This window comes from Manis javanica, chromosome 1, assembly GCF_040802235.1.
Source record: "Manis javanica isolate MJ-LG chromosome 1, MJ_LKY, whole genome shotgun sequence".
Taxonomy (NCBI): domain Eukaryota; kingdom Metazoa; phylum Chordata; class Mammalia; order Pholidota; family Manidae; genus Manis; species Manis javanica.
This window is the reverse complement of record NC_133156.1, coordinates 235,421,588-235,433,841: the sequence shown is the minus strand read 5'-3', so window position 1 is coordinate 235,433,841 and position 12,254 is coordinate 235,421,588. Positions and strand designations below refer to the sequence as shown.

The 12,254-nt window shown below is 46.2% G+C and overlaps 1 protein-coding gene across 5 annotated transcripts in view; it reads left to right on the top strand.

Annotated features, from left to right (window-relative positions):
• The window catches only part of RRM2 (ribonucleotide reductase regulatory subunit M2), a 71,020-nt gene that overhangs the window by 27,169 nt on the left and 31,597 nt on the right, over positions 1–12,254 (top strand). The window lies entirely within an intron of this gene.

Here is a 12,254-nt window from a genome sequence, read left to right as displayed (position 1 = left end):
ACCCAGACTGATTTTATTAGAAGCTTCCCATAATAAGCAAACAACTTAAGCTTTCCCACATGACCAATAAGATCATCTGTAGAACTAAACAAGAACCTCTTTGTCTCAAAGGGCTGGCAAAGTCCCAGGAATATTGGGACATTGAAAATGGGGTCAGTCCCTCTTAAGGAAGCATCCTGGCAGCCACAGCTTTCCAGCTAAAGGACTTCTTTCTGCAGTGAATGTGGTGGTGGGTGGCTAGTGAGGTGGGTAGAAGATGAGGCCCAACTTGGGAGATGTCTGCTTAACTCCTGGAAAAACAGGAACTTCACTGCAGTGAACAAATTAAATTTGGGGAGGGAACTATAGTTGTTTATACTTTCTGCAGGAGGGCTTTCTGTGATGTTTTCCTTGGCAACAGGACTGGCTGGGCACCTGGAGCAGATCCTTTCCTACCACAGCCCGAGGACCATCCCTATTACAGTAGGCTGCCAAAGCCCACCCCCTTTAAAGCACCCCACGAGAGCACCCTTCTTCAGGACCCCAGATCTGCTCTCCCTGCTCAGAACCTCTGTCATTTTCCACCATTCCTGACACATCACTAGCTCTCACATAGGAGACACAGGCCCAGCTCAAGAGATACTGAAGGTTCTGTTCCAGACCACTGCAATAAGGTGAATATCACAAGCCAGTGAGTCAGATTAATTTTTTGTATCCCAGTGCATATAAAAGTTACATTTGACAAACAATAACAAATGTTGGCGATTTTGTGGAGCAAGGGGAACCCTCCTACACTGCTGGTGGGAATGTAAATCAGTTCAACCATTGTGGAAAGCAGTATGGAGGTTCCTCAAAAAGCTCAAAATAGAAATACCATTTGACCCAGGAATCATCCCACTTCTAGGAATTTACCCTAAGAATACAGCAGCCCAGTTTGAAAAAGACAGATGCACCCCTATGTTTATCGCAGCACTATTTACAATAGCCAAGAAATGGAAGCAACCTAAGTGTCCATAAGTAGATGAATGGATAAAGAAGATGTGGTACATATACACAATGGAATATTATTCAGCCATAAGAAGAAAACAAATCCTACCATTTGCAACAACATGGATGGAGCTAGAGGGTATTATGCTCAGTGAAATAAGCCAGGCAGAGAAAGACAAGTACCAAATGATTTCACTCATATGTGGAATATAAGAACAAAGGAAAACTGAAGGAACAAAACAGCAGCAGAATCACAGAACCCAAGAATGGACTAACAGTTACCAAAGGGAAAGGGACTGGGGAGGATGGGTGGGAAGGGTGGGAGAAGGGTGGGGAAGAAGAAAAGGGGCCTTACAATTAGCATGTATAATGTGGGGGTGGGGTGGGGAGGGCTGTGCAACACAAAGAAGACAAGTAGTGATTTTACAGCATCTTACTACGCTGATGGACAGTGACTAATGGGGTATGTGGGGGGGGGACTTGGTGAAGGGGGGAGTCTAGTAAGCATAATGTTCCTCATGTAATTTTATATTAATGATAGCAAAATTTTTTAAAAAGTTATGTTTGCACTATACTGTAGTCTGGAAAGTGTGCAATAGCATTATGTCCAAAAAAATGTACATACCTTAATTTAAAAATACCTTATTGCCAGAAATGCTCACCATCATCTGAGCTTTCAGGAAGCTGTCATCTTTCTGCTAGTGGAGGGTCTAGCCTTGGTATCGATGGCTGCTGACTGACAGGGGTCATGGTTGCTGAAGCTGGGGTGGCTGTGGCAAGGCCTGAAAATAAGACAATGATATTTTCCATATAGTTTGACTCTTTCTCTCACTTGAACACTCAGAAGCTGTTGTAGGGTTATTAATTGCCAAATTTTAATACTGTTGTGTCTCAGGGAGTAGGGAGGCCTGAGGAGAAGGAGAGAAGTCAGGGAATGGCCAGTTGGTGGAGCAGTCAGAACACATGCAACATTCATCAATTAAGTTTGCTGTCTTATGCTAGTGTGGTTTGTGGCTCCCCAAAGCGATTACTACAGTAACATCAAAGCTCACTGATCACAGATCACCCTAACAAATACAATGAACAAGTTTGAAATAATCACAAGAATTACCAAAATGTGACACATAGATACAAAGTGAGCAAATGCTGTTGGGAAAATGGTGCCAATAGACTTGCCACCGACTTTCAGTCTGCAAAAAATGCAAAATCTGCAAAGCACAAAAAAGCAAAGTGCCATAAAACTAGGTATGCCCATCAAATGTGAGGGGCTGGTTATTATGAATATGCAGATAGTGTTTGTATTCAAATGAGAAATGAGGCAGCATTTGAAACATAGGCAAGCCATGTTTCTATTTTTAATGCTACTTCAATAATTTTAGTGAGCGGATTGTAATTGAGTGCTGTCAATTATTGCTGATACATTTGGCCAGACGTATCCACGTACCTGCTATTGTCTTCTTGTGAAGTGTCCATACTTTTGCATTTGGCTTCATGTCTTCACGACTGAGAGGGGTGGGGGGAAACGTAAGGAAGAGTTAATGCTATTCATTAAGGACAATGAGTTACAGAACTCCTTTGCATTTTTTACTCAGAAATAAGTACCTGAAGTCCTCAGAGTTGGCATTATACATTATGATGGATTTGGCCCATTCTGTAACAATGTAAAAATTCTGACCATCTGCAATAAAACATGGATGACTTATCCCCATTTAAACAAAAGCTGGAAAGCAGGGTTTGTGATGCAGACTTCCCATTAGTGGACCCGTTCTCATTGCTTAGAGACACTAACAGGCTTCTGCTTCAAAATGGCAGGTCAGGCACACAGTTGGTTTCTCTCAGTACTTGAGACCCCACTGAAGTTAAGATATTGAAGCTAAAAAACGGAAGTTTAGAAAAGAAAAGAGATGGGGGAAGAGTTGGAAAGGGGACAGAAAATCACAAGAGAAACATTCCAACACAGTTCCAGAAGCTGGAAATCTAGTAGTGGGGAGTTACCACATGGGTCAGTAGGAAAAGTGACAGCCTATGATACCAGGTCAGGAGCTGGAGGGGAAACAGGAGTCAGCCTTCTGACAGCCATGCTCTGAGAATCAGTCAGCTGGTGAACAAAGGTGGGAGCCAGCAGGAGATATGTAAATCGGAGGATGATTGAAGATCTTCACATGGACAGGGCATTGTCCCCCACCCCACCCCATTCCTGTGTGAGGAGAAAGGCCCAGGTCTCTGGTCTGGCTTACTCTGTGGCTCTCTGAACACACCTTTTCCTCCTGAGTTGTTACTTGGAGTGCGGAGCTCTGGGCCGGTGGGATGTTGACTAGGGGGCAGGACCCAGCCACTGGAGAGCTGTAAGTCCAGGTGCCCTCACCTGGCCCACTGAGCTATGGCAATGGCTTGTGCAGAAGGACCGTCCCTTCCCTGGGGCTGTGGAGAGGACAAACATTATGACTGTCCGGTACAGTATCCACAGTTGCTGGCCTCAAGGAACCTGTTCCCTTCTTGGAGATTCACTGCACAGCCATAGGCTGGCTCACCTTTCCACAAACACCCAGTTTTGAGTTGGAGATTGGGAGGCCACTCAAAGCATACTCAGATTCTAGGCTTTGTTGCAGTTATTTATCATCCTGAGGGAATTGCATAATGGGAGGAGATAAAGGAGAGGGCACTGCTGGGCAGGGCAGTGTGGCCATTAGCATGTCCTGTTTATCCCAGAAGCTAAGAAGAGAGTGCACCAAACATGAAATATCCAACTTTAAGCTTAAACACCCTCACCAAGAACACCAAGTTTGGATGGTCACTTTTGCACAGAACCAGCCCATGGTTCCAGAGAGCTGGCAAGACACATACATTCCTGTTCTTACTGGAGACCCAGGAACCTGTGAATCAGCTGAAGGAACAGAGGGCTCTGTTAAAGCTCAGGTTAAATATTAAGTCCCCTGGCTCTTTCACGCAGCTTTTTCACTTGCTCAATGGAGTTGAAGCCCCAGCCTGCCCACAGGTGTTACTGATGAATGCCTGTGTGTGCTGCTATTCCAGGTCCTCCAGGTAGGATCACCTGTCCTCTGGAATGCAACTTCCCTTCCTATGCAATCAACCACTGCCCAGTGGTGGCAGCCTGTACTTCCTGGGAGGCTCACAGGCTCCCCTGGTCCCTTAGCTCATTAAAGGAGCCTCTCAACAAACTTAAAAGGTAGATATTTCTTTCCTCCGTTTTATGGATGGCAAAGATGAGGCTCAGAAGAGCAGGGACTTGCCTAAGGTCTTGAAGCTAGTAAGCGGAAGGCCAGAACTCAAACTCAAGTCTATCTAGTTCCCATAGTCTTTTCATTATGCTTGTTGTATCCAAATAAATAAGCAACCTAGCAGAATAGGCAAGCTGAGCTCCACGTATAAGGAACTACTACCCTGGGACTGAGGGTTTTCTTGGGTCATGGGACTTTGAACCTGATGAGTTGGTCAGCCTACAGCCTACATGTAGGGTTGTTCATGTTGTTCACTGAATAAAAGTATCTGACCAAGTAGCAAGAAGAGGCTGCAATGCCTCCATGTTCCATTCACCAATCTGTCCCCTGTGGAGCAGGGCTGCATCTCCCTAAAGGAGGGTGCAGTGTGGGCTAGGTAAAGGCCTGCTAGTTCCTCTGGCACTATTGACGCAGAACTTTGAGTAGTTCAGTGATTAGGGTGATAACCTCATTTTAAACTAAACTTCTTACCCTGTCTTGCCAGAGAATGTCACACACACACACACACACACATACACACGGTCAAAACACAAATTCCTATATTTCTCCAGTTTCTTTTGGGTAAGAACTGAACCCTTACTGTTATAAGGGCCCTGGGAGCATAATCTAGCCCCCTCACTGATACTCCACTGTAAGGGATTCTGTGTGTGATGTAGGGCCCTGGAGGGTAACAGGATGACGGATGACCTGATTTATTCATGAAAGAAGAAGTTAATATTAACCACCTACAATTTTCAGTAACTTATTTCTGCTTCATACCTAACTCAGCCTTCTCACCTGGGGCCCCAGGCGAGACTGTTGAGTCATGAAACCCAAAGCAAAAAGCCCTTGTAAACAAATCAGCCTTTCCAATGTTTTAAATTCCTTCTTTTGTATGAGCCACATACTAGATCTGAAAGTCATCTTTATTTTTCTACTTTTACATTTCCTTGTCCTTTACAGATAAAATGTTCCTATCCCTTGTTCTTTCTCTTATTCAAACACAAATACAGGGGAAAATCTTTTTGATTTCCAGTTTTGCAAGCATCAGCATTAGGAATATATTAAAAGTTATTTTTAATCAACTCAAGAATACTTATCCAAACAGGTTTGATTACTTAAGCTGAAAGCAAACTTACACCAAAATGAAATTAACAGAAAAAAAATGCAATCTATTTGAACAAGTATATATCCCACATATATTCAATTTGATTAACTCTATAAATACTTGTAAAGCACGTACTATGTGATCAATTTGGCAAATTTACAAATAAATGAGAAAGGAGAGCTAGTGCCATCTTCCAAATGCCCTCATGGGTCCTGAGCTTACTGCTATGGTGGGGAGAAGAGCATTCTGATTTTTAAAAAGAATCCTGAGTTTGGAGTGGAAGAAAATGCTAAAGAAAGGCTTCTCACGGTCCCCAGCCATTACAGTTCCCAGCACCGACATCATGCTGTCACTTGGAGCACGACCCTGGGTATCCCAAGCTGCCACTACGTGTGTGACAGCCACATCAGGGATGCAAACATACAGTGTGGCGTTGGTTCCGGGAGAAGCCCTGGGTGCCACGTGCTCAGAACAGTCCTCAAGATGGAAAAGTGATTTGTCCACGGCCTTATGCAAGGATTTCAAGGCTATAATTTATTGAGGGCTCCAGTGTCCTGGCCTTCTGTGAGGTTCTGATGGTTTAACCCTCAGCAACAATAAGGGGTAGATTCTGTGGTCCCCATTGGGTAGACAGGGCACTGAGACTCGGAGTCCAAGACACTTGCCCACAGTCACACAGCTAATCAGTGCTGGCCCTGGGTGGTCTCGCTGCAGAGCCCACGCTCTTCTGACACCTTCCAAATGCTGCAGCCAGGCGCCTGGTCCCTGGCCTGCCCTCCACCACCAGTGAGCCATGCGGTTGCACAAATGTCTTTGGTGGCACCTGTAAGAGTGCCCCTGTCCTCAGAGGACCCTCTTTCCCAGGCCAGGGCTGCATCAGCATCTTCCACCCCACTAAATGATGCCAGTCCTTCTTTCAGTTTGCAGAACCCACATGCCCACCTCTAGTGGCCAACTGCAGAGGAGATTTATTCGAATGTGTGTGTTGCCTCCCCTCCCCACCATATGACGTCATGCATATCTAGTCCAAAGGAGATCTGAACATCAGCCACCCTAAAAGCAAACTTTGGTTGCCATGGTAACTGGGCAATCAGGCTTTTCCTCGCTTCAACAGCAACACCACTGCAGTTGAGCTCCAAAATGTGGCAATGCCTCTGGCTCCATGCTGTGGAATTCAAGGCGAAGGAGAGGGGCGAGAAGGGGCAGAGGGGGCTCTCCTAACTGGCTGCCATGTTCTTCACCCTCAGGAGCAAAGTGCAGAGTCAGTATTTTGATCTTTATGGAGGTCAGGCTTTCCTTAGCCATCTGTGTTTTGTTGAAGGAACAGGCATTGAAAGAAGGCTGGTTTCCTGCCTCCCAGGCCAGCTCTGTTGCCCACAAGTGGCCACGGTGTCCAGGGATGGATTGGCAGTCCCCGGGGTGAGAACAGCAGTGAACTGGAGAGTACGACAGTGGCCCAGGGAGAGACCAGCTCTGTCTGGGTGGTTGGCCAGAGCTCTACCTGCCCCCATTCCCCACAGACTTGCTCGGAGGTGGGGCCCACGGTAAAAGGAGAGAGGCACAAGGCAGTTAACAAGGAGACCAAGGGACTGTCTGGTTAGAGGAGACCCAGGGAGGGTCCTATGCCACAAACATGACAGCAGGAGCCTTGGGAGAGCTAGAGGACACCTGCAGTTCCAGCTGTCAATACTGGGCAACAGGTAGTGTCTTCTCTCTGTGACTGTGCTACGGTCCTGCCGTGTTAGCCACAGGGGAAGCCTAGTACTCTATAGAGAGACTCTCTACTATTTTGGCAACTCTTCTAGACTGCGATTATTTCAAAACAAAAAGTAAAAAATCACATAATTTTCATTATGAAAATCAAAGGAAGTACCAGCTTTCCTATCTTGAAATTACAGTCATAACAATTTTGCCACACTGCCTCATTTCTTTGCCTCTCCCAGTGTCCCCTCTGGCATAGGCATGTTTCCTAGACCACTGGGCAAAGGTGCACAGAGGTCATGGGAAGCAGAAAAGAACAGCTGGCATCTTCTTAATGCTGAGGCATTGTTTCAAATTCTTTATTACCCCAGGAACTCAGGCTAGAGCCTTGTGCTCAGCCTCGCCTCCTCCTCTGTCTCACACCCCACCTTCAAACTACCAGCAGTTTCCTTACTTCTGCCTCTGGTTACATACATATCTAGAGCCTGCCTGCTTCTGACCACCTCCTCTGTCCACTCACCCTTCTCCAGCCTCCCTGGCTTCATTGCTCATCTTCAGCCATGCCAGGCTCACATGCACCTCAGGGCCTTTGCAATGACTGTGTATGTGTCTCTTGTCCAGAAAGCTACATGCCTCTTGTCTATCCATGTGGATGATCCCATCAGTTCTCTGCTCCTATTTCATCACTGCATGGAAGCCTACTTTAATGCCCCCCTCCTACACTTCAGACCATCTTTATTTTGCTCTATTTTCTTTCCATAGCCCTTTTTCCTCCAAACGTCCAATTTAATGTACTTATTGATTATGTTTATTGTTTGCTTCTGTTTACCTCCTGCTAGAAGATAAGCTCCCAGGGGCAGGGATTTTTTCCGTATTGTTCCCTGGTATGCCTCTAGCACCTTGAATAGTGCCTAGTCCTCAGAAACTACCTGAGTCAATGATTAGTGTGACAGAAGGGCATATGATAGCCGCTGTCTGTCTCCAGGGACAAGTATGGGCACAACATCCACAGGACTGTTCTGTTGTAGGTGTTTGTTCTTCTAGTGCAGAAATATATCTGGCCACATACATGCTGTCCAGCCAAGACCAAAATGGAAATGGGGGCTGTTCTCAAGGGCTAGTTTTATGAAGCAATGACACTTTGGAAACAGACACTCAGACATGAGTCCAGTCTCTACCACCTGTGTAGCCTCAGATAAATTATCTCATCTCACTGTGCCTCAGTTTCCCCATCCATCAAGTGGAGATTAATAATACTGGCCTCACCATGTTGTTATGAGAGGTGAATAAAATTAATGTGCTAATGTTTATGAAGCCATCAGCACATAACAAGCAAAGAATGTGAGCTAAACATGCATTTGTAGAAGGCAACAGTTTGAAATTCAAAATACACTTTTTTCCAGAGAATTAATGGAAGAAATTAATTATTCCCTGGAGCTCATGAGTAGTCTGGTAATTGAACTGAGAACATATAATCAGCTAAAGGCTGGTGTCAGTTCTGTGAACATGTATTGAGGACCTACTGCCTTCTAGCCACTGTATCGGTGACAGGTAGGACTTACTTCTTAAGCACTACACAGCTTTATCTTACCTTCTGGCTGTGGACTTATCAGTAGGATTAGAAATCAGAAGCGGACAGAGCTCAAAGGACCCTTACAGATGCTGCATTCTAAACACCATCCTTTGGACAAGCAAGATGAGGCCTGGGAAGGCGTAAGTAACTAGACCAGGGTCACACACACACAGATGCCACACACTACGTGACCTCCTGGAAGACCTGCTGTAAAGACTGCGCGAGGCAGGCAGGCAAAGTGCCTTGGCCAGGTGTCTTGGATGGAGTGCATGGCTTCCCAGGGCCACCCCAGCCAGGTGAGAAGAGAGGAATTCAACACCCTCTGCCTGCTTCCAAAATCCTTCTCTTTCTGGTGCTAAGCATGGCTGTATCAATTATTGACTACTGTATGGAATACAAACGTCCTCCTTTGCAGTCATAATGTGTCCTGGCGTCTTCTGTACAATGAACAGCTGTATCACAGCTCTCAGCCTCGCAGTGGGCGGTCTGGGTGCCCTTCTCCAGCATCTCTTTCTTTACATCCGCTCCATATCCGTTTCTCTCACAGATCCTAGATAGCAGCACTGCGAGAGGTTGCCCTCGGTTTTGCTTCCAACAAGAACTTGGCAATGACATACGGGCTGAGGTCGCCCTCTGCTGGCCATTAATGGTATACATTTTCCAGGGCAACAATCCCAGTTCACGCCGAGTGGGAGGCTCCCAGAACCTCTGTTGGGCAGGGCTGAGGGGCAGCCATCTGTCCTTAAGTTGAGGGCATAAGAGTGGTTATGATACTTGACCTGTGGCCTCGGAAAGCACACTATTTGATTTTGTTGTACACTGATTTTGAATAGGGCTTAGGAGACATGCCCCAGCCCCCAATTGCAACACTCCATGCCATCATGGACTTGTTTCTTCAGTGTCACTTAACTAAACTTAATATTGTTAAGGAGCATCTCTTAAGGACAAGAGTTCAAAGGGGGAGATAGAGTCCTTATGGCCTTCGGGGACCCTGTACAAACAACCACCATGGCAGCTGCTCTTGGTGTCTCTAAAAATCAGCCCTGGCCAAATGCAGGCCACCCTGAAGAGCCCTTCTCTCTGATGCTCAGTAGCAGCGTCTCAGACAAAACCTACTCACAGGTCTTGTCCTACATTTGGGAGTTAAAGGTCACCAAGGGGTGTTCCTGAGAGGACAGATTGCCCTGGTTCCCTATGACTGGGCCCTCTTTTTGTCAGGCAGCTCTGGCAGCCAGCTGAACTCTCAGGGCATTGGGGTCACTGAACACAGCAGTGATGCAACTAGGAGCAGATGGTCCCTCTGCTTCCTGTGACAAAAAGCTCAAAACAAGCCACCGGAAACAGACACAGTCAAAGCGACTGGCGCAAGGTCCCAAAGCTTCTTCAGCGGGTTTGCTTCCTAAGATCTGAGGAGCAGCCCAGGGACCTGAGCCACAGCTGCTGCTCCTCAGGCCGGACTTAGCGGAGGCATCCGAACAATGGCCCTGGGTTTGGAATGCCTTGAACCAAGGCCTGAAGGAAGAAAGAGAGCTGCCCTTTGTGAAGGGCGGATTAGTGAAACCCAATCAGAGAAAGGCAGCTGCTGCACTTGCCTGTGAGTGTTGTGGCCAGAGACAGCAAAGGTCGTAAAATGAATTAATTCAGTCTCCAGACACTGAACATCTGCGCTAGGTCCTGGGGCTGCAGAGGCTGCTAAGACCCGTGGCCCCCGCAGTCTACAGAGGGTGGCAGACCCAGAAGCAGAGGACTGGAATGCCACCACTGGCGTCTCCTAGGAGCACTGCGGAGAAGGGACAGCTTGTTCCGGTGTGTGTCGGTCAGGGATCTGGGTTGCCAGCAACTAGGACTTACTTAAGCAGAAAAATAATTCATGGGAAAGAGAGCGTGGCTCCAAAAATAAACAGGAAGTACAGAAGGGGCTTCCCAGAAATGATGCCTGAACTATGTGCTCAAAAACAGTAGGAGAATTAAGGAAGAGGGGGAGGTACGAACAAGAGCTGCTAGGGCAGGACTGCATGGTGAGCAGAGAACAAGCAGGCCCAGGTGCGGAGCACAGAGAGTGCAGGAGTGCCAGAGCAGAGGCCTCAGGGCAGGCTGGGCAGGGCTCTGGGCAAGAAGGGCAGGTGGGGAGCTTCCCACTGAAGTCTCCTGGGCCTTGTGTGCCTTGCAAGCCCTTGTACTCTGCCTAGTGTGAGATGACACAGGAGATGTCAAAGCGGGTCAGCACCAGTGCTGAGTGTGCGGCCCGGCCATCCTGGCCCTTGTCCCTGCTCTTTTCACTGCACCATCCTTTCCCTCTACTTCCTGGAACCCTTTCTTGCCATGCTGGGTTTTGTCAACCCACCCAAAATGTGATTCTGCAGGTTTTTAAAATGTGCATCTGCCAGGCCCAGCCTCTCACCTCTGTAATCTCCCCAAACTGCTGTCCCCAGCCATGGGGCCAAGCCAAGATAAGCCTCCCAGGGGCTGCCCATCGGACAGCGGCAGAGGGAACAGCAACACCTCCCTTGGGTTTCATCAGGCAATGCATTGGCGCTTTTGAATGGGGGGTACAGGGAGGACTTGGACAACCCTGGAGCAAAGCTCACAGTCATCATAATAGCTGCCATTTATTGAGAATTACAAAGTGCCAGCTACTGTGCTAGATCTGCCATAAATTTTCCCATTTAAACTTCAAAACCTCCTACTAAGGTATTAAAGCTGCATCTTCAGGTGAGGGAGGTAAAGCCCAGTGAAGAGGCGGCTTGCCCAGTTACACAGCAGAACGTGGCAGAGGGGACCAGCCTAGGTCTGTCTGACTCCAAGGCCCATGCACTAAAGTTACGGCCCCTCCGATTCCTGCCTCAAATGAATCTCTGGTCCCTTGACAAACATTTTCACCAAGCGGGGTTCTGTAATACGCATAGATAATAGTATCAATTTGGTTCCATACTCTACATTGTCAACCTACTAAAATACTCCTATAAAATTCAATGTTGGAAATGTAAATAAAAAAACACAATGGCTATTATTTTTTAAAAACATAAAATGACACGTGTTGGCAAGGATATAGAGACATTGGTAACCCTTGCGTACTCTTGGTGGGAAGATAAAATGGTGCAGCCACTATGGAAAATAATATGGCAGTTCCCCCTCCCCAAATTAAAAAGTACATTATTCCTCATAATTTTTTAATTTTTAAAATATGAGGAAGAAAATTAAAAGTACATGCCACATTTTCTGTTCACAGTGCAATAAAAACAGAGTGAAAATTGAAAGATATCCAAAACTGAAATCAAACCACATGGATGATTAACATTTTGACCTTCCAAATGACTCAGGTAAAGTGGAATCAAAACCAAAAACTAAGACTACTTAGAAAAAAATACACAAATGAGATCACTACCTATCAAAATCTGTGGTATCTGGCCAAAACATACTGGTAAGAACACGTGAGGGCATTAATGATTTCATTAAAAAAAAAAAAAGATGCTAAATGCAATGTAGAATCCTGAATCAGATCTTGGAACAGAGATAGACATTAGTGAGAAATCTGGTGGAATCTGAAAAAAGTCTGTAGTTAATAGTTTGTACCAATGTTAATTTTTTTAGTTTTAACAAATGAAAGATGTCAGTATTAGGGGACGCTAAATAACAGGCATAAGGAAACTACCTGTAATATCTTTCCAATTTTTCTAAAATTATTCCA